We start from the raw sequence: 23,553 nt of genomic DNA on the forward strand, positions 1-23,553 counted from the left end.
CAGTCCTTTTCTCTCACTCTTTCCTTCACTACCTCTATGTCCTCACTCCCTCAGTCCCCTTGTCTTACAATCACTCGCCTTTATCCACCCTCTATCACTCCTCTTTCCTCAACCTCACTACACTTCTCTCAGTCTACTTCACCCCCGTTCCCTTACTCCACTTCCCTCAGTTATTTTCATTCCCCATGTTTACTGCCCTTTCCCTAACTCCCCTCCCACACTCAACTTCTTTCAGTCTCCCTTCTTCACTTCCCTTCCCCTCTCTTTCTTTCCTTTGCTCCCTCACTCATTCTTCTTCCTTTACTCACCTTACTCAAATTCTCTCACTCCTTAAGTCACTCCCTCTGTCCTCTCACTTCCTCAGTCCCCTTCTCTCAGTCCTTCTCTCTTAGCCTTACTTTCTCCGTCCCTTCAGTCTCTCACTTCTCTTCTGTCTCGCTCACTCCCTATAACTCACCCACACTCCCTCACTTACCTTTCTTTGCTCTCTCACTCAGTCCCTTTCTGTCTCTCTTTCTTTCACTACCTCTATGTCTTCACTCCTTCACTACCCTTGTCTCATGCTCACTTGCCTTTATCCTCCCTCTATCTTCCCTCTTTCCTCAACCTCACTGCTCTTCACTCACCCTCCCTCACCCTTGTTCCCTTACTCCGGTTCCCTCAGTTATCCTCATTCATCATCCTTAACTCCCCTTCCTCTTTCTCTCCTCAAGCACTCACCTTTTCCCAGTCCCTTTGCTTCACTTCTCTTCCCCTTCCTTCCTTCCTTTGCTCCCTCAGTCATTCCCCTTCCCTCACTCACCTAACTCCCCTTTACTCACTCTTTTTCTCACTCCCTCTATTCTCTCATATTCTCACTTGTCTTCCCTCACTCCCTCTCTGTTACCCTCACTCCCATTGTCCCCTCCCTGTCTTACGACCCTACATTCACCCTCACTCACCTTCCATCCCTCAATGTCCTGAATCCACCATCACTCACTCCTACTTCCCTGTCACTCACTCCTCTTTCTTTACTCCCCTTTCTTTCTTTAGTTGTCCTAATGCACATTCCTTTAGTATCTTACTCACTTTCACTTCATTTCTCTCTCCTTCTCTTGTTCTCTGTCACTGAATGTATCCATGTCATTATCTTCTTAGTAATTTGCTCTCCCTCTATTTCTTTTTCACTCTCTCTGACCTTCACCATTCCTTTGTTTTCCTTTCTGAGTCCTTCTCTCCTACTTTATCTCTTACTACTCTTTTATGACTTTTAATCTCCTGCTTACTCTCTTGAATTGTGAAATATATATTATAAATATTATAACTTACTTTTTTTCTCTTTCACAGATATTAAATTTACTGAAAGTATGTAAATTAAAACAGATTTAAAATGGATAGATAGCACACATCTCTCGATCATCGGAAGAGGTAATTTCCTCAAAAAGAATATACTACCCCGGGTCCTATATTTGTTTCGAGCAATCCTGTTATTGGTAGATGACAAAACCATTAAGGCTCTCGAATCCCAGATGAGTAAGTTTATGTGGGGATATGGGAAGATAAGGAGATCTATCCGCTTTCTATCTCTTCCAGTTATAAGAGGGGGGCTTGCAATCCCTAATTTGGGATTCTATATGTTGGCCGCTTTGTTACAGCAGATGACGACACTATTTTGTGTAAAATCTATGGAAAGTCAAACAGGGGAGAATTATATACCTTCAATATTCGAACTGGTCATTGGAAATAAGGCTAATGGCTTTTTAGTAAAACAACTCGAACCATCATATTTCAAAAAAGTTAAATTTAAGATAATACTGAGTGTCTGGGGTATATGGAAGAAAATTCGTAGACAATTGAGCATTCCTAAGTATAATAAGTACACCTCACTATGGCACTCTACTCTATTACCACCACCCATATATGATGTGATTGCTAGGAAATGGGAAACTTTAGGAGTCTTAACCCTTGGTGACTTCCTATTGCCCATAGTTGATCCAAATTTTCAACAGCTGCAACTTAAATTCTCTATTCCCAGTAACAGTGCATTTAAATTTATTCAGATTAGTACAATTCTAGATTTAAAAAAGGCGGATATCATATTAGAGAATATCCCGTTAGTTGATTGTTTAGTTAGACCCTCTACCAAGATCCTCACGATCTATGATATCTTAATTGATAGTCAGCAGGATGACGTTGTATCTATTGAGCAGGGCTGGTCAAGAAAACTAAACAACCCCAATGTAGACATTGATATGTCACTTATTTTGTCAACAAAACTGTTTATGTCTTCCAATTTGAAAGCACAATTATATAAGACCCGTTATGATTTATATTTTACCCCCGCTAAACTCTTCTCATGGGGAAAAAGAGGTACTTCAGAATGTCCTAGGTGAGGAAAAACTGTGGCACACCTGATGCATATGCTTTATGAATGTGAAAAACTAACAGTTTTGAAAAATATGATAACAGGATTTTGGCAGGAAGTGTTTGGTCACCCGGTAGCCGAATCCCCTACCCTGTACATCTTGGGTTATGATAATACATTATCACATACTATCGAAGAAGAAACATCTCTTTTTTTGGGGACAGCTGTGTACCGTATAAATATTAACCGCACGCTGGAAAGACACAGATCCACCTAACTTTCAGAACTGGCTATCATGACTTTTAGGAATGTATAATCAAGAGAAGATCTGGAAACCAATTGAAAACTGGGGTAATAATATTAGAGTGGGTAACTAGGCCTACCCTACTAATGTAAATAATGTTGTGGCCTTTTCATCTCATCACTTCTGATATTTGCTTATCATTCTGATTGTTGTGTTATTTTTTATTTTATTTTTTCTGTTAAATATGATTAGAGAACAAAATGTTGTCTATAATGTCTGTTTCCGAAATTATGAAATGCCAAATAAATAAAAAAAATTAAAAAAAATATCTAGTTAAGTTTACATTACTTATAAGATAAGTTTGACATACAAAATTTAGTTTCTCAACACTCTTTTCCTTAACCTCACTACTCTTCTCTCACCCACCCACACCCCCGTTCCCTTACTGCGCTTCCCTCACTTATTCTCAATCCCCATGTTTACTCCCCTTTTCCTCACTCCCCTCCCACACTCACCTTCTTTCAGACCTTCTCCTTCATTTCCCTTCCTTTCTCTTCCCTTCCTTTGCTCCTTCACTCTTTTCCCTTCCCTTACTCTCCTTACTCTACTTCACTAACTCCTTCTCTTATTCCCTCTGTCCTCTTACTTCTACACTCACCTTCCCTCATTCTTTCTCTGTTAGCCTCATTCTCTCCGTCCTCTTAGTTTCTCACTCCTCTTCTGTCACGCTCACTCCCTATAACTCAGCCACACTCCCTCACTTATCTTTCTTTGCTCCCTCACTCAGTCCCTTTCTGTCACTCTTTCCTTCAGTACCTCTATCCCCTCACTTCCTCACTCACTTTGTCTTACCCTCACTCACTTTTATCCACCCTCTTTCATCCCTCTTTACTCATGCTTTCTGCCGTTCTTTCACTCCTATTCTCTTAGTCTGGTTCCCTCACTACCCCTCATTCCCTATCTTTCTCTCCCTTTTCCTTTAATTTCATCCCCCACTCACCTTCTCTCAGTACCTATGCTTCAGTCCTCTTCCCCTCTATTCCCTTCATTCGCTCACTCACTCATTCCCCTTACCTCACTCACCTTACTCCACTTCACTAACTCTATCTCTCACTACCTCTGTCCTGTCACATCCTCATTCTCCTTCCCTCAGTCCCTCTCTTCTAGCTTCACTACCTCCATCCCCTCACTCTCTCACTCCTGTTCTGTCATGCTTACTCCCTATAACTCACCCACACTCCCTCACTTACCTTTCTTTGCTCTCTCACTCAGTCCCTTTCTGTCTCTCTTTCACTACCTCTATGTCCTCACTCCTTCACTCCCCTTGTCTCATGCTCACTTGTCTTTATCCTCCCTCAATCTTCCCTCTTTCCTCAACCTCACTGCTCTTCACTCACCCTCCCACAACCTTGTTCCCTTACTCCGGTTCCCTCAGTTATCCTTATTCATCATCCTTAACTCCCCTTCCTCTTTCTCTCCTTAAGCACTCACCTTTTCCCAGTCCCTTTGCTTCACTTCTCTTCCCCTTCTTTCCTTCCTTTTCTCCCTCAGTCATTCCCCTTCCCTCACTCACCTAACTCCCCTTTACTCACTCTTTTTCTCACTCCCTCTATTCTCTCATATTCTCACTTGTCGTCCCTCACTCCCTCTCTATTATCCTCACTCCCATTGTCCCCTCACTGTCTTACGACCCTACATTCACCTTCCATCCCTCAATGTCATGAATCCTCCATCACTCACTCCTGCTTCCCTGTCACTCACTTCCCTTTCTTTACTCCCCTTTCTTTCTTTAGTTTTCCTAATGCACATTCCTTTAGTATCTTACTCACTTTCACTTCATTTTTCTCTCCTTCTCTTGTTCTCTGTCACTGAATGTATCCATGTCATTATCCTCTTAGTAATTTGCTCTCCCTCTATTTCTTTTTCACTCTCTCTCACCTTCACCATTCCTTTGTTTTCCTTTCTGAGCCCTTCACTCCTACTTTATCTCTTACTACCCTTTTATGACTTTTAATCTCCTGCTTTCTCTCTTGTATTGTGAAATATATATTATAAATATTATAACTTACTTTTTTTTCTATTTCACAGATATTAAATGTACTGAAAATATGTAATTAAGTTTACATTACTTATAAGGTAAGTTCGACATACAAAATTTAGTTTCTCAACACTCTTTCCTTAACCTCACTACTCTTCTCTCACCCACCCACACCCCCGTTCCCTCACTGCGCTTCCCTCACTTATTCTCAATCCCCATGTTTACTCCCCTTTTCCTCACTCCCCTCCCACACTCACCTTCTTTCAGACCTTCTCCTTCATTTCCCTTCCCTTCTCTTCCCTTCCTTTGCTCCTTCACTCTTTTCCCTTCCCTTACTCTCCATACTCTACTTCACTAACTCCTTCTCTTACTCCCTCTGTCCTCTTACTTCTACACTCCCCTTCCCTCATTCTCTCTCTGTTAGCCTCATTCTCTCCGTCCTTTTAGTCTCTCACTCCTCTTCTGTCACGCTCACTCCCTATAACTCAGCCACACTCACTTTCTTTCAGCTCTCCTGTTTTACTTCCCTTCCTTTCTCTTCCCTTCCTTCGCTCCTTCACTCTTTTCACTCTTTTCCCTTCTGTTACTCTCCTTACTCTACTTCACTAACTCCTTCTCATACTCCCTTTGTCCTCTTACTTCTACACTTCCCTTCCCTCATTCTCTCTCTGTTAGCCTCATTCTCTCTGTCCTCTTAGTCTCTCACTCCTCTTCTGTCACGCTCACTCCCTATAACTCAGCCACACTCCCACACTCACTTTCTTTCAGCTCTCCTGTTTTACTTCCCTTCCTTTCTCTTCCCTTTCTTCGTTCCTTCACTCTTTTCCCTTCTGTTACTCTCCTTACTCCACTTCAGTAACTCCTTCTCTCAATCCCTCTGTCCTCTTACTTACTCACTCACTCCCCTTCCCTCACTCTCTCTCTGTTACCCCCATTCTCTCTGCCCTCTTAGTCTCTCACTCCTCTTCTGTTACGCTCACTCCCTATAACTCAGCCACACTCCCTCACTTATCTTTCTTTGCTCCCTCACTCAGTCCTCTTCTCTCACTCTTTCCTTCACTTCCTCTGTCTCCTCACTCCCCTTGTCTCACGCTCACTTGCCTTTATCCACTCTCTATCACTACTCTTTCCTCAACCTCACTGCTCTTCTCTTATCCTTCCTCACCCCCGTTCCCTTACTCCGCTTTCCTCACTTATCCTCATTCCCCATCTTCACTCCCCTTCCCCTCACTCACCTCCCACGCTCACCTTCTTTCAGTCCCCCTACTTCACTACCCTTCCCCTCTCGTCGCTTTCTTTGCTCCCTCACTCATTTTCCTTTCCTCTCTCACTGCACTCCACTTCACTCACTCCTTTTGAATTTGTAAAGAATATAGCTCTTTTGGGAGAATTGGAGGTAGTTCTAAAAAGAACTTTTTTTTTCTTCTTTTTTTGTTTTAATTTTAATTTTTACTTTTTACGAACTTTAAAAAAAATTGGGGGTATTTTTTTCAGAACAAAAACAAAAATAGGGAATGCCAAACTGCTCAACAGGAGCAAAAAAAAGGGGGGAAATTAGGGCTGGGGACGACAGCGGTGTTCTTCTCTTTTGCGAACAATTAGGAGGATACTCTGCTCCCCATAACAAAGCAGTTCGTCACACTGCTTACACCTAATGGTAATGTTAGTAAAAACAGGCTGAATGTTGGGTATCAGCACCACTGCTCTTCCTCTCCCGATGATGTTGCTCCTCCGGTGGAAGTCGAGGCGCCATCTCTCGCGGCATTCCGTGCCAGGTCCCTGACACTCTCCCGGGCATAGTTCTTGGGGTGCCTTCTTTGCGCATGCCTTATCATGGTAGAGTTCCCAAAACTATATTTTTTGGTGCGGTCACCACAAGAAAGAACAGTGTGGCAAATCTTGCACTCCACATTAGGAGCATTTACCTTCTTCTCCCCTTCTGGAATTGTAAAAAATTTCCAAATGAAGTGCTCCTTCACTTTTGGCTGAGGAGGGTTCTCCTGGAGAAACTCATCAGAGTCATCACTGCTGCTTGGTGGTCTTGCAGCCATTCTTTGCAAACAATTGAAGAGAAGAAGGGAATAGGTCTTGCTCTCTCCAAAGTGAAAGAGGTAGTGAAGGAAATGGGTGGGGTTTTCATTAGTTGCAAAAAAAACTGTTAACAACCAACCAAAAGTGTTATTTTAAGTTCACATGACTTGACACGCTTACGTTGCGCGCACTGGAGCGCTTCCGGGAGCGCTTATGCGGCACGGACGTAGGCGCTTCCGGGGGCGCTTACGCGGTGCGCCTGAATGACGTTTTGTTAGATTTTAGGAAATGCTTTTAAAGTTAAAATACGGTTATTTAAAATCAAAAATACTACTTTTATAAGTATGCCACTGAATGTCTTGCATTATTATTTACTTTAAATACATACTTTTTTTTTTCCACAAGCGGGAATAGCGCTCTCGCTGCGTTTACGGGTGCGCTTACTGGTGCGCGCACCCTGAGCACTCCGAGGCAAAATGATAAAAAAAACACATGACAAATACATTGAATAATTAATTTTAGAAAAAAAAAGAAAATATATATAATAATTAATAGTTATAAAAAACAGCTACTAAAAAAACTTAATAATTCACTTTAAAAATCGTAGGTTACAAACTTGATATAGCAAGGAATTAGCTTTTAAAAAACCTTTGAAATTCACTGAAAAAACCATAGGTTTCACAATCGTTATAGTTAGGAATTAGCATTTAAAAAACCTTTGAAATTCACTGAAAAAACCATAGGTTTCACACCAGTTATAGTTAGCTGAACATTGTATTCATAGAAAACCATTGAAATTCCCACGTTATAGTTAGTTGGACTCACTATAACTCGCGCGCCCGCAATCCACTGCTGATGATGTCACATATTACATCATTCATGACATGGTCAGTGACATCACTGATGACATCACTGATGACATCTCAACTGACATCACTGATGACATCATCCATGTGATAATACGATGCACCTGCTCATACTCTATTCTAACCTTTGAATGAATGAATAATGAATGAATAAGGTATTTATCGAGCGCACGGTGGCCAAGCGGCTTCCTGGCACTGAGAGCTCTACTGAACAGAACAGGGCCGAGGAGGTTAACAGGAGTATGCCTGGGCAAACAAGAAGGTCTTGAGCGCTTTACGGAAGTGTGAGAAAATGGGAATTGAACGCATAGATAGAGGGAGGGAGTTCCAGAACCGGGGGGCAAGAACAGAGAATCTGGTACCACCAGTGCGGGATTTGCGGAAGCGGGGAACAGTGAGGAGGGCAGAAGTAGAAGAACGGAGGGTACGGGCAGGGGTGTGAGTGGAGATCAGGGTATTGATGAACGCCGGAGCAGAGCGATCAACAGCCCGGAAGACTAGGCACCCTAGTTTAAATAGGGATCTCTGCAAAACAGGTAGCCAGTGAAGTGATTTAAGGACAGGAGTAATGTGATGAGTTTTGGGAAAATGAAAAATAAGACGGGCAGCCTGATTTTGGATTGCTTGAAGACGGCGAGTTTCGTAGGCGGGGATGCCCACGAACAAGCTGTTTCCATAATCAAGGCGGGAGGTGATAAGGGCCGAAATGATAATTTTAAGGGAATCCAGGGGAAAAAAACGGGAAATTTTATGAATCAGACGGAGGGAGAGAAAGCAAGAGGACACTACAGAGCTGACCTGGCCGTGCATTGACAGGTCCTGGCTGACCTTGATGCCCAGCGTTTTAACAGAGGAAACCGGGGTAGGAGGGGGACCAAAGATGGGGGGCCAGAAGGCAGAGGACCAAGGACTGGATGAGCCACCAGTCAAGACAAGCTCAGTCTTGTCTGGAATGAGCTTGAGATGATTGGCGCTCATCCATCTGGAAATAAAAACCAGAGTGGAGCGAAAAAATGATAAGGAGTGAGAAGAAGAGGAAAGATCAAAGACGAGCTGAGTTCATCTGCGTAATTATACACAGAGACCCCCAGATCAAGAAGAGAAACAATAAGGGGACGAATATAAAGGTTGAAAAGAAGGGGAGAGAGGGAGGAACCTTGAGGAACCCCACAAGACACCGGGAGGGGAGAAGCGGAAAAACCCGAGAGGTGAACAGCTTGTGAGCGACCTGTAAGAAAGGACGTGATCCAGGAGAGAGCAGAGCCCCGAATGCCCACTGCGCCGACACGGTCAAGTAAGATGGTATGATCAACCATGTCGAACGCAGCGGACAGGTCGAGGAGAACCAGAGCTTGGGGGGAGTTGGTATCGGCCTTGGCTTTCAGCTCATCAAGAGCCGCCAGCACCACTGACTCCGTAGAGTGGCCCGAGCGGAAGCCCGCTTGATGGGAAGCGAAGAGAAAGGGAATGCAGATCCGCGCGGTTCCAGCTGCGGGCAAGGATATTCTTAGGGCGAAGGGGTTTGTGTGGGGAGCCAAGATTAATAGTAAAAAAAATAAGAGAATGGTCAGACCATGTGCAGGGAAGAATGCTAGGGGGAGAGACTATGTCCTGAGATGACCAAACGTGGTCCAGTATATGGCCAAGATTGTGGGTGGGAGCAGAAACATGGGACTGAAGATTAAGGCACAAGAGAGTGGCCGTGAAGTCCTTGGACGCCAGGTCCTCCCTGGGATCGCCAGGCCAGTAGTTGAAGTCTCCCAGCAGGAGAACCGAGGAGTTATTAACTACAAGCATAGCAAGGAGTTCCTGCAGGGAGGCCACAAATAAAGGCATACTCAGGGGGGGGGCGGTACACAAGGACGACTGTCAGAGGGACGGGAAGATTAGTGGAACGGGCGACCAAAAAGTCCACGCCAGCTATAGAGGGTTGGGAAAGAAGCTGGAATTGAAGACTGGTCCGAACAACCATGGCTACACCCCCTCCGATCCTGCCGTCAGGGCGATCAGCCCAGAGGGCGTAATAGGGGATATATGACGTTAAAACGCATGTTTTTACAACGCATACCGTTACAACGGGACTTTTACAACGCCAATACTATTACCACGCATGTATTTACAACGCATTTTTTTACAACGCAGGTACCTTTACAACGCATACCATTACAACGTAAGTATTGGTAAGTATATATTTTTTTTTTAATTGTATATTATTTAAAATTAATATAATGTAATGTAATTGTATTTAATTTAATTTAATTTAATTTAATTTCATTTAATTAATTTAATTTAAATTTAATTTTATTTTATTTTTACCCTGTACCCCTTTACCCAAAAACCCAAAACTGACCCTGAACCCTAAAAATACCCCTTTACCCAAAAACCCAAAACTGACCCTGAACCCTAAAAATACCCCTTTACCCAAAAACCCAAAACTGACCCTAAACCCTAAAAATACCCCTTTACCCAAAAACTGAAAACTGACCCTAAACCCTAAAAATACCCCTTTACCCAAAAACTGAAAACTGACCCTGAACCCTAAAAATACCCCTTTACCCAAAAACTGAAAACTGACCCTGAACCCTAAAAATACCCCTTTACCCAAAAACTGAAAACTGACCCTGAACCCTAAAAATACCCCTTTACCAAAAAACTGAAAACTGACCCTGAACCCTAAAAATACCCCTTTACCCAAAAACTGAAAACTGACCCTGAACCCTAAAAATACCCCTTTACCCAAAAACTGAAAACTGACCCTGAACCCTAAAAATACCCCTTTACCCAAAAACCCAAAACTGACCCTGAACCCTAAAAATACCCCATTACCCAAAAACCCAAAACTGACCCTGAACCCTAAAAATACCCCTTTACCCAAAAACCTAAAACTGACCCTGAACCCTAAAAATACCCCTTTACCCAAAAACCCAAAACTGACCCTAAACCCTAAAAATACCCCTTTACCCAAAAACCCAAAACTGACCCTAAACCCTAAAAATACCCCTTTAAAAAAAACCTAACATATAACATTTTAAATATAATTATATACTTACCAATACTTACGTTGTAATGGTATGCGTTGTAAAAGTACCTGCGTTGTAAAAACATGCGTTGTAAATAAATGCGTGGTAATGGTATTTGCGTTGTAAAAGTTCCGTTGTAATGGTAGTGCGTTGTAAAAAATGCGTTGTAATGTGTGTTTATCCGTAATAGGAATCGGGGAGGATGGCCAGGATATCAGGAAGTGAAGCCTCTGAAAACCAGGTTTCTGTTAAAAACAGAATGTCAGGAGAATCTGAGGTGAGAAGGTTGAATAATTGCAATTGATGCTTGCCTGCTGAACGAGTGTTAAGGAGGCAGGCAGAGGCAATATGAGAGGAAGAAGAAGTAGTGATGGAAGGCATGGGATCCAGGGAGTGCAAAGAAGGAATAGACTGCAGGGAAGCGGTGCGGCCCGGATGAGGGGCGTAAATACCTAAGGAAGTAAGATGCTGCGTGAGGGACAGGGGAAGAGGCACATCAACCGAGCAGGAGAGGAGTTGCACAGATGAATATGCAAACAGAGGGGCAGAGTGTAAGGCCCCAGGTCCTGGCCTGTCGCGGACGGGCACAGACGGGCTTAACTTAGGCGCAACTTCAGCGCGCCTTCGTCGCGCCCGCTGCGCTCGTCCTCTGCGCGGCCGGGATGGAAGTGCCATAAAGTAGGCCACAGGAAGCAGTAGGGGCGTGGCAGGGGGTGGAGGGACAGAGGAGCTGCACCGCCAACCCCAGAGCAGCCCGAGATGGAAGCCACACCCGTCCCCGCCCCAGTGACCTGCCCGTCAGAGGGGGGGAGAACGCTCAGCGTGGGGCGCTCGGTAGCGTGAGCCCAAGGGGGGTGAAGTGGCGGCAAGAGGGGTGCGCGGTGTCCAGAGCGCGGCCCCAGGACAGGTACAGTGAAAGTCTAAAAGCGTTTTTTAAAATGCAAAGTTGCGCCACAACAGGTAGCGTTGTTGCTCCCGGCGAAGCCTCGGGAGGTCTGTGTGACAGGAAGAGCTGGGGCGGGACTCGCCAGGCCCGGAAGAATTAGCCAGGGGGGGAGGGACAGAGGAGCTGCACCGCCAACCCCAGAGCAGCCCGAGATGGAAGCCACGCCCGTCCCCGCCCCAGTGACCTGCCCGTCAGAGGGGGGGAGAACGCTCAGCGTGGGGCGCTCGGTAGCGTGAGCCCAAGGGGGGTGAAGTGGCGGCAAGAGGGGTGCGCGGTGTCCAGAGCGCGGCCCCAGGACAGGTACAGTGAAAGTCTAAAAGCGTTTTTTAAAATGCAAAGTTGCGCCACAACAGGTAGCATTGTTGCTCCCGGCGAAGCCTCGGGAGGTCTGTGTGACAGGAAGAGCTGGGGCGGGACTCGCCAGGCCCGGAAGAATTAGCCAGGGGGGGAGGGACAGAGGAGCTGCACCGCCAACCCCAGAGCAGCCCGAGATGGAAGCCACGCCCGTCCCTGCCCCAGTGACCTGCCCGTCAGAGGGGGGAGAACGCTCAGCGTGGGGCGCTCGGTAGCGTGAGCCCAAGGGGGGTGAAGTGGCGGCAAGAGGGGTGCGCGGTGTCCAGAGCACGTCCCCAGGACAGGTACAGTGAAAGTCCAAAAGCGTTTTTTAAAATGCAAAGTTGCGCCACAACAGGTAGCGTTGTTGCTCCCGGCGAAGCCTCGGGAGGTCTGTGTGACAGAAGAGCTGGGGCGGGACTCGCCAGGCCCGGAAGAATTAGCCACGGGGGGAGGGACAGAGGAGCTGCACCGCCAACCCCAGAGCACCCCAAGATGGAAGCCACGCCCGTCCCCGCCCCAGTGACCTCCCCGTCAGAGGGGTGGAGAACGCTCAGCGTGGGGCGCTCGGTAGCGTGAGCCCAAGGTGGGTGAAGTGGCGGCAAGAGGGGTGCGCGGTGTCCAGAGCGCGGCCCCAGGACAGGTACAGTGAAAGTCTAAAAACCTTTGATACACCAAGTGATAAATACAAACTACCATTCCTGAAATTATTGACACACCAATATCAGTAACTACATACGCACTCACTGATTCCTAGGTCTACACACACATTCACTCATTCATACATACAATCCCTCATACATACAAACACTCATCAATACAACACTATCATATGCACTCATACACCTATACAGACACTCACACACTGGCACTCATCCATGGAGTTACTCACACACCTAGTCAGTCATGCAAAGAATCAATCACACTCCCATTTTCTCATCTATACAGTTTACACACAAAACCTTACTTATTCAAAAATAGACTAACACATACTTACTCTCTTTTACAATCACTGATTCAAGTACACATTGATAGATACAGTCACTTATACAATCACAGGCTCTCATGTATAGTCATTTATATATGTCAACTCTCACATGCACTGTATTTTACATATCTACTTACTTGGACATGCAACACTGAGATATCCATTCACTCACCCACACACCCATGCACACAGTCAACCGCCCATACAGTTGTTTCCACATGCACTCTTGACCCAATACACCTAGTGAATCAACTGGTCACACATCTATGCACAGAGTCACACAACTCCCAGCCACCAACACATACACTCAGCCTCACATGCAAATACTTGGGCAACCAATCAATAACCCATACAGCCACTCAAATAGCTACTGATCAACACATGCAGCAGCTTACACAACAACAGACATAATGATGCACACATTAAGACAATTTACTCACTAACCCATGCATTCAGTAAGACACATTTAATCACTCACTCATACAGTCAGTCACGCACCTACAAAATCCTTCATCCAGACACTTATACATCCACTCATTCTTCAATATGTAAAACATATTTAAACTTTTCAGAAACACACAGTCGCTGGATGATGTCATCAGTGATGTCATTTGAGATGTCATGAGTGATGTCATCAGTGATGTCATTTGAGATGTCATCCGTGATGTCATCAGTGATGTCACTGACCATGTCATGAATGATGTAATATGTGACATCATCAGCAGTGGATTGCGGGCGCGCGAGTTATAGTGAGTCCAACTAACTATAACGTAGGAATTTCAATGGTTTTGTATGAGTAAAATGTTCAGCTAACTATAACTGGTGTGAAACCTATGTTTTTTTCAGTGAATATATATATATTATTTTTTTCACTGAAAAAACTATAGGTTTTACAGATGTTATAGTTAGGAACTAGCATTTAAAAAACCTTAGAAATTCACTAAAAAAAACATAGGTTTCAGGAACGTTTGTGATGTCATCAGGGATGTAATCAGTGATGTCACTGACCATGTCATGAGTGATGCAATATGTGACATCATCAGCAGTGCATTGCGGGCTCGCAAGTTATAGTTAGCTCAACTATCTATAATAGGTGAATTTCTCTGGTTTTATATGAGTCAAATGTTCAACTAACTGTAACGTCCCTGAAACCTATGTTTTTTTTGTGAATTTCTTAGGTTTTTTTAAATGCTAATTCCTAACTATAGCATCTGTAAAACCTATGTTTTTTCAGTGAATTTCAAAGGTTTTTTAAATGTTAATGTCACATTTTAATGTTTATAAACCTTTATTGTTTCTAGTATTTTGGTAAATATTTTAGAACTCTATTACACTTCTTTTTTTTTACTTTAAAAATGATGTAATGTTTTATATCTTCCCCCAAAAATATGTATATATATATTTTTTTTGTTGTTGGGAAAACTGCACTCCCATACCGGTAGCGTACCAATCTCCATCACCACGTGAATCCGATCCACCATATTGCTAAACTCGTAAATGATAGGCATTCCGTTCGTATCTGACGAGTTTTTGGCACCGCGTCCCGTGAAACAACATATACGCATGAAGTCCCCCCAGCTGCTACTTTGGTATCCGATGGGTACGTAGTACCAAGCCACGCGTTAGGTCATGTACGTATGGGGTCGCGGCCACTGCGCGTTGCGTATGCGACGAGTACACACTGCCAGGCCCTGTGTTACGTCACGCACATATAGTTTCACGCCGGGTGTGCCATACTCTTGTTTTTTTTTGTCTCAAATGTATATCTAAATAACTTTAAACGGTATATGAGAGCAAGCAATAATCTAAAATAGTTTAAACATTTATATATTTCTAACTGTAATAAACTTATATTATGATAAATATATTTTGTCAAAATCACGTCGGGTGTGGCTCCTTGCGCGCTCGGTGTTTCATAACATTTCCCATTGTAATAGTTAGAGGACCCCACCCATTTTAGTCGTTCTCTCTACAGCGTTTGATGAGCGACACCTCTTCTGCTTAGAGGGCTTTTTTGAAAAGTTTTTTCCGGTATACACATATCTTATACTACACACAACACGCAACGATCATCTTGATCAATATTCATGGTCTGTACATTAGCCTTCCACGTGTGATGGCCATGCATCTCAAATGTTACATCAAAAAACAAATGTGTGTTACATGACGCCCCTGGTGTGTGTGTGTGTGCATATTATTGTGCTCCCTTTCGGCCTGGGTATTGGTGGCTCTACGAAGTATCAGAAGCCACGGGCAGAGTGCACATCCTGGATCACATGTGACAAACAGTAAACAGAAATGTGTAGATTTCTTTTGCTGTACGCTCTGTTGTCAGGCTTTACCAGTATAGTAGTGTGTCATATGTGAGACTTTCAGATTCACGTTTGACATGCATTGCTTGACTGTAATGAGCGTTATCACTGTGTATGATGTAGCCTCACTCCCTCCATCCGAGCACATTCACATGTGTACGCTTCGCGATACAAACACTTTCAATAATACCGCACACCATTGAAGTGCATGTCTACGCATATCCACAACCTTGACAACGACATGTGATGTTTGCCATTCAATCTTTTTGAACAGCATCTCATTAGCGATAGTTGCCGCCCTCCTGACACATGCTACATTAATGTAAATTGCACATTCTGCAACGTCAAAACTACAAACGAAACACACATAAGTACACTTACTGGCCAGGCAGGAACTGAACAACTCCCAGGTCCCCAGAATAATTATTCACACCCCTACGCTGGCCTGGCATACACAAGCCCAGCCCACCTTGCGTACGTATAAATAGGATAATGACAACGCCACATGTCCCACTTCTTCCACACTGCCTCAGGTGATATGGCTGCATCGACCTCGCATATCACAATGCGCAATAAAAAAAGGGATCCACGAGGTGTACACCATCCTGGCAATCTACACTGGCTCTAAGTTGTGAGCCCTACTGCCCGTCGTGTTTCCACAGGGATCCATGAGGTGTACACCATCCTGTAATCAACACTCCATCTGAATTGTTAGCACTGCTGCCCATAGTGTTTGCACACACAACAATGACAGCAGGTGAGCAGTGGGGCCTGGGTGCACAGGGGCTCCAATTGAGCGCGGTGCGGCGGAAGGGGTGGAGTGCATCAGCCTGGCTGCGCAGGTGCGAACAAGTGATGTTGCTGTGCGTAATGATGTGATCTCTGACCTGATTCAGTCTCATCTCTCTCTCATTTTAAAGACCTGCTGCACTGTACTGTAGGCCTGAGCCAGTGGGCAGCGCTGCCCTACAGACACGTGTTAAGCGCTGTGCTGCGGGAAAGGTGGGGTGCATCAGCACTGCCCTACAGACACATGGTGTTGGCTTTTAGGGCATTGCAGTAAGCTCATTATTAAGTGTACAAGCACACAGCCTTCCGCCACTGCATTACACGCGCACATTATGCTTCTACCATGCGCTCTGTTCAAGCTGGTAGATCGTACTTCAAAAACGAAGGATGCACACAACTGCTGTTTTCTATTAGGCTTGAAATAAACCTTCAATTACCTCCAGACGTTTCCATCATTTAATTATTTCTCCCTTTTCAGACACTGAATTGCTGGACCCAAATTGGGCAGAGTGGGAGCTCACCCCGCGATGATGCCCTGGGCATTCTAACGTCTTCCATTGTGGTATCAAGACACGGTCCCCGACTTGAAACCGACTCTCCTACCCTACAAGCAAACCCCGGACTCAGAGCTTGCACCAACACGTCGTTGGACACACCGATGGTGGCAGGTGAGCAGTGACGCCTCGGTGCGCAAGACCTAAAATTGAGCACAGTGCGGGGGAAGGGGCACCCTGGGTGCACAGGTGCAGGCAAGCGATTTTCCCATACCTAATAATGTAATCTCTGGCCTCAATCATATGTTTCATTTTAAGGACTTGCTGGATCACACTCTTTCTCGCGGACCCCAGCGTCCTAGACAAACAGGTGACGGGAGGTTAAACACTGAGGGCTGGGTACAGTAGGCCGACGCTCTGTCTCCACCTCCCTCTGTTCTTTTGACTCTCCCTCCCCTTGTTCCTTCCACCCACTCCCTCTCCCTCCCATTCTCACTATCGTCCTTTCATTCGGATTATCTTTCTTTACCTCTTCCACGTGACACACATACTTATGTTTCATTTTTGTCTTGCAGGTTTTGAACGCTGCTTCCACATGGCTCCAACCCACGTATTTTATTTTATACTGTTGTTTGTTTAAATAAACTTACATTTCCATTTATTTGTGTTTTAATAAAGGTTATTTTTTTTTCCAATATATAACTGAGTGTATAGGTCTTCTTTTTCTGACAACACTTGTCTATAGTTTACTGTGAAAATAGTCTGTTTATAGGAGATTATGAGGGAAAACATTTGTAATTTAGTGGTGCACCTACCAAACATAATCCAAATGACTATTACACAAATGAAGCCTTGGTAATTCTACAACTGCAAGGGTTCTATGAGTATATCACTTTATAACATCATGAGTACTGCCCATGTGATTTCAGAACCAATAAGGCACTGCCTAGGACCACCGAGGCTTCAGGGACTGCCGAGGTCCACCCTGCATATTTAAGTAAAGCCCCGGAGGGTGGCGATCCCCGACTTCAGTTGGTCATTGAACCCCCGAATAACTAGTAAACAATGCCTGGCCCGTGCCTAATTTTTTTGAAAATGTTAGTTTCTATTTTTGAATATGTGTTTCAAGGGTTACATTACAGTGAAAGGAGGTCTGTCACTCTGTCACAAGGATGGTGTCATGAGTGATGTCATGAGTGATGTCACTGACCATGTCATGAGTGATGTAATATGTGACGTCATCAGCAGTGCATTGCACGCGCAAGTTATAGTGAGTCCAACTAACTATAACGTGGGAATTTCAATGGTTTTATGCGAGTAAAATTTCCAGCTAACTATAACTGGTGTGAAACCTATGGTTTTTTCAGTGAATTTAATAGGTTTTTTAAATGCTAATTCCTAACTATAACTGGTGTGAAACCTATGGTTTTTTCAGTGAATTTCAATGTTTTTTTAATAGCAAATCTTTATAGTTATAAAAAATTATAAATTTTAAAGCGAATTTTATATTGTATAATTATGTCAAATTTTTTATTTTTTTTTACCCCGGGGCGCGTACCGGTGAACGCACGGGTAAGCGCAATGTCCTTAGGGTACGCGTACCAGGGCGCGCCCCCCCCAAAAAAGAAAAAAAAATAATGAAGCAGTTAGCATGAGGAAAGGACACAAACAGAGTTATGTTAAGAGAAAAAGAACTACAAGATGACCACAGAGGGATTGTTTATTACATAGTAAAAAATAGAGAAGGTGTAATTGGATGAAAGTGAAAAAATTAAAATGACTAAAGGAGCGAAAGAAAGGAAGAGAGAGGAAGAACACTAAAGTAGAGATAGTGTGAGACTGTGATTGGCTGTTAAAAGAAAAAGAAAAGACAGTAAAAAATGGAGAATGAAGGGTAGTGGCTGAATCACGATGAATAAAGAACAATGAGGGAAAGTGAGTAAATACCATGTAGTATAAGTAAAGAGGGGTGAAAGAGGGAGAAAAATTAATTTACGAAAACACATGTGGAGTGACAAAGAGAAAGGACAAAGAGAGTAAAGGAAACAGTACCTGAATGGGCTTGAGTAAAACAGCAAAAAAAGATAAGTAATGCAGTGTGTGTGACTTATAGGGAGTCAGTGGGTGTAGGTCGCAGTGTGGGTGTGTAAGGTGTGTCTGTGGATGTGGCTGTGTGGGGTGTTTCGGTGTGGGTGGAGGTGAGGGTGTGTGAAATATGTGTGAGGAGTGTATGACTGTGGGTGTAAATATGTGCGATGTATGTGTTTGTTTGGAATGTGTGTGTGTGTTTGAGGAGTATGTGTGGGAGGATTTATTGTGGGAATGAGGTATGTGTGTGGTGTGTGTGGGGTGTATGTTACAGGTGTGTGTATGTGTTGGGGGGGAGGGGCAGAGGAGCTGCACCGCCAACCCCAGAGGAGCCCGAGATGGAAGCCACGCCCGTCCACGCCCCAGTGACCTGAGCGTCAGAGGGGGGGAGAACGCTCAGCGTGGGGCGCTCGGTAGCGTGAGCCCAAGGGGGGTGAAGTGGCGGCAAGAGGGGTGCGCGGTGTCCAGAGCGCAGCCCCAGGACAGGTACAGTGAAAGTCTAAAAGCGTTTTTTTAAATGCAAAGTTGCGCCACAACAGGTAGCGTTGTTGCTCCCGGCGAAGCCTCGGGAGGTCTGTGTGACAGGAAGAGCTGGGGCGGGACTCGCCAGGCCCGGAAGAATTAGCCAGGGGGGAGGGACAGAGGAGCTGCACCGCCAACCCCAGAGCAGCCCGAGATGGAAGCCACGCCCGTCCCCGCCCCAGTGACCTGCCCATCAGAGGGGGGGAGAACGCTCAGCGTGGGCGCTCGGTAGCGTGAGCCCAAGGGGGGTGAAGTGGCAGCAAGAGGGGTGCGCGGTGTCCAGAGCGCAGCCCCAGGACAGGTACAGTGAAAGTCTAAAAGCGTTTTTCAAAATGCAAAGTTGCGCCACAACAGGTAGCGTTGTTGCTCCCGGCGAAGCCTCGGGAGGTCTGTGTGACAGGAAGAGCTGGGGCGGGACTCGCCAGGCCCGGAAGAATTAGCCAGGGGGGAGGGACAGAGGAGCTGCACCGACAACCCCAGAGCAGCCCGAGATGGAAGCCACGCCCGTCCCCGCCCCAGTGACCTGCCCGTCAGAGGGGGGGAGAACGCTCAGCGTGGGGCGTTCGGTAGCGTGAGCCCAAGGGGGGTGAAGTGGCGGCAAGAGGGGTGCGCGGTGTCCAGAGCGCGGCCCCAGGACAGGTACAGTAAAAGTCTAAAAACCTCTGATACACCAAGTGATAAATACAAACTACCATTCCTGAAATTATTGACACACCAATATCAGTAACTACATACGCACTCACTGATTCCTAGGTCTACACACACATTCACTCATTCACACATACAATCCCTCATACATACAAACACTCATCAATACAACACTATCATATGCACTCATACACCTATACAGACACTCACACACTGGCACTCATCCATGGAGTTACTCACACACCTAGTCAGTCATGCAAAGAATCAATCACACTCCCATTTTCTCATCTATACAGTTTACACACAAAACCTTACTTATTCAAACATAGACTAACACAAGGGGGGTGAAGTGGCGGCAAGAGGGGTGCGCGGTGTCCAAAGCGCGGCCCCAGGACAGGTACAGTGAAAGTCTAAAAGCGTTTTTTAAAATGCAAAGTTGCGCCACAACAGGTAGCGTTGTTGCTTCCGGCGAAGCCTCGGGAGGTCTGTGTGACAGGAAGAGCTGGGGCGGGACTCGCCAGGCCCGGAAGAATTAGTCAGGGGGGGAGGGACAGAGGAGCTGCACCGCCAACCCCAGAGCAGCCCGAGATGGAAGCCACGCCCGTCCCCGCCCCAGTGACCTGCCCGTCAGAGGGGGGGAGAACGCTCAGCGTGGGGCGCTCGGTAGCGTGAGCCCAAGGGGGGTGAAGTGGCGGCAAGAGGGGTGCGCGGTGTCCAGAGCACGGCCCCAGGACAGGTACAGTGAAAGTCTAAAAGCGTTTTTTAAAATGCAAAGTTGCGCCACAACAGGTAGCGTTGTTGCTCCCGGCGAAGCCTCGGGAGGTCTGTGTGACAGAAGAGCTGGGGCGGGACTCGCCAGGCCCGGAAGAATTAGCCAGGGGGGGAGGGACAGAGGAGCTGCACCGCCAACCCCAGAGCAGCCCGAGATGGAAGCCACGCCCGTCCCCGCCCCAGTGACCTGCCCGTCAGAGGGGGGGAGAACGCTCAGCGTGGGGCGCTCGGTAGCGTGAGCCCAAGGGGGGTGAAGTGGCGGCAAGAGGGGTGCGCGGTGTCCAGAGCGCGGCCCCAGGACAGGTACAGTGAAAGTCTAAAAACCTTTGATACACCAAGTGATAAATACAAACTACCATTCCTGAAATTATTGACACACCAATATCAGTAACTACATACGCACTCACTGATTCCTAGGTCTACACACACATTCACTCATTCATACATACAATCCCTCATACATACAAACACTCATCAATACAACACTATCATATGCACTCATACACCTATACAGACACTCACACACTGGCACTCATCCATGGAGTTACTCACACACCTAGTCAGTCATGCAAAGAATCAATCACACTCCCATTTTCTCATCTATACAGTTTACACACAAAACCTTACTTATTCAAACATAGACTAACACATACTTACTCTCTTTTACAATCACTGATTCAAGTACACATTGATAGATACAGTCACTTATACAATCACAGGCTCTCATGTATAGTCATTTATATATGCCAACTCTCACATGCACTGTATTTTACATATCTACTTACTTGGACATGCAGCACTGAGATATCCATTCACTCACCCACACACCCATGCACACAGTCAACCGCCCATACAGTTGTTTCCACATGCACTCTTGACCTCATACACCTAGTGAATCAACTGGTCACACATCTATGCACAGAGTCACACAACTCCCAGCCACCAACACACGCACTCAGCCTCACATGCAAATACTTGGGCAACCAATCAATAACCCATATAGCCACTCATATAGCTACTGATCAACACATGCAGCAGCTTACACAACAACAGACATATTGATGCACACATTCAGACAATTTACTCACTAACCCATGCATTCACTAAGACACATTTAATCACTCACTCATACAGTCAGTCACGCACCTACTAAATCCTTCATCCAGACACTTATACATCCACTCATTCTTCAATATGTAAAACATATTTAAACTTTTCAGAAACATGCAGTCGCTGGATGATGTCATCAGTGATGTCATTTGAGATGTCATGAGTGATGTCATCAGTGATGTCATTTGAGATGTCATCAGTGATGTCATCAGTGATGTCACTGACCATGTCATGAATGATGTAATATGTGACATCATCAGCAGTGGATTGCGGGCGCGCGAGTTATAGTGAGTCCAACTAACTATAACGTAGGAATTTCAATGGTTTTGTATGAGTAAAATGTTCAGCTAACTATAACTGGTGTGAAACCTATGTTTTTTTCAGTGAATATATATATATTATTTTTTTCACTGAAAAAACTATAGGTTTTACAGATGTTATAGTTAGGAACTAGCATTTAAAAAACCTTAGAAATTCACCCAAAAAAACATAGGTTTCAGGAACGTTTGAGATGTCATCAGGGATGTAATCAGTGATGTCACTGACCATGTCATGAGTGATGCAATATGTGACATCATCAGCAGTGCATTGCGGGCTCGCAAGTTATAGTTAGCTCAACTATCTATAATAGGTGAATTTCTATGGTTTTATATGAGTCAAATATTCAACTAACTGTAACGTCCCTGAAACCTATGTTTTTTTTGTGAATTTCTAAGGTTTTTTAAATGCTAATTCCTAACTATAGCATCTGTAAAACCTATGTTTTTTCAGTGAATTTCAAAGGTTTAAATATTAATGTCACATTTTAATGTTTATAAACCTTTATTGTTTCTAGTATTTTGTTAAATATTTTAGAACTCTATTACACTTCTTTTTTTTTACTTTAAAAATGATGTAATGTTTTATATCTTCCCCCAAAAATATGTATATATATATATTTTTTTTGTTGTTGTGAAAACTGCACTCCCATACCGGTAGCGTACCAATCCCCATCACCACGTGAATCCGATCCACCATATTGCTAAACTCGTAAATGATAGGCATTCCGTTCGTATCTGACGAGTTTGTGGCACCGCGTCCCGTGAAACAACATATACGCATGAAGTCCCCCCAGCTGCTACTTTGGTATCCGATGGGTACGTAGTACCAAGCCACGCGTTAGGTCATGTACGTATGGGGTCGCGGCCACTGCGCGTTGCGTATGCGACGAGTACACACTGCCAGGCCCTGTGTTACGTCACGCACATATAGTTTCACGCCGGGTGTGCCATGCTCTTGTTTTTTTTTTGTCTCAAATGTATATCTAAATAACTTTAAACGGTATATGAGAGCAAGCAATAATCTAAAATAGTTTAAACATTTATATATTTCTAACTGTAATAAACTTATATTATGATAAATATATTTTGTCAAAATCACGTCGGGTGTGGCTCCTTGCGCGCTCGGTGTTTCATAACATTTCCCATTGTAATAGTTAGAGGACCCCACCCATTTTAGTCGTTCTCTCTACAGCGTTTGATGAGAGACACCTCTTCTGCTTAGAGGGCTTTTTTGAAAAGTTTTTTCCTGTATATACATATCTTATACTACACACAACACGCAACGATCATCTTGATCAATATTCATGGTCTGTACATTAGCCTTCCACGTGTGATGGCCATGCATCTCAAACGTTACATCAAAAAACAAATGTGTGTTACATGACCCCCCTGGTGTGTGTGTGTGCATATTATTGTGCTCCCTTTCGGCCTGGATATTGGTGGCTCTACGAAGTATCAGAAGCCACGGGCAGAGTGCACATCCTGGATCACATGTGACAAACAGTAAACAGAAATGTGTAGATTTCTTTTGCTGTACGCTCTGTTGTCAGGCTTTACCAGTATAGTAGTGTGTCATATGTGAGACTTTCAGATTCACGTTTGACATGCATTGCTTGACTGTAATGAGCGTTATCACTGTGTATGATGTAGCCTCACTCCCTCCATCCGAGCACATTCACATGTGTACGC

This window comes from Lissotriton helveticus, chromosome 3_1 (genome assembly GCF_964261635.1).
Source record: "Lissotriton helveticus chromosome 3_1, aLisHel1.1, whole genome shotgun sequence".
NCBI classification, from domain to species: Eukaryota; Metazoa; Chordata; class Amphibia; order Caudata; family Salamandridae; genus Lissotriton; species Lissotriton helveticus.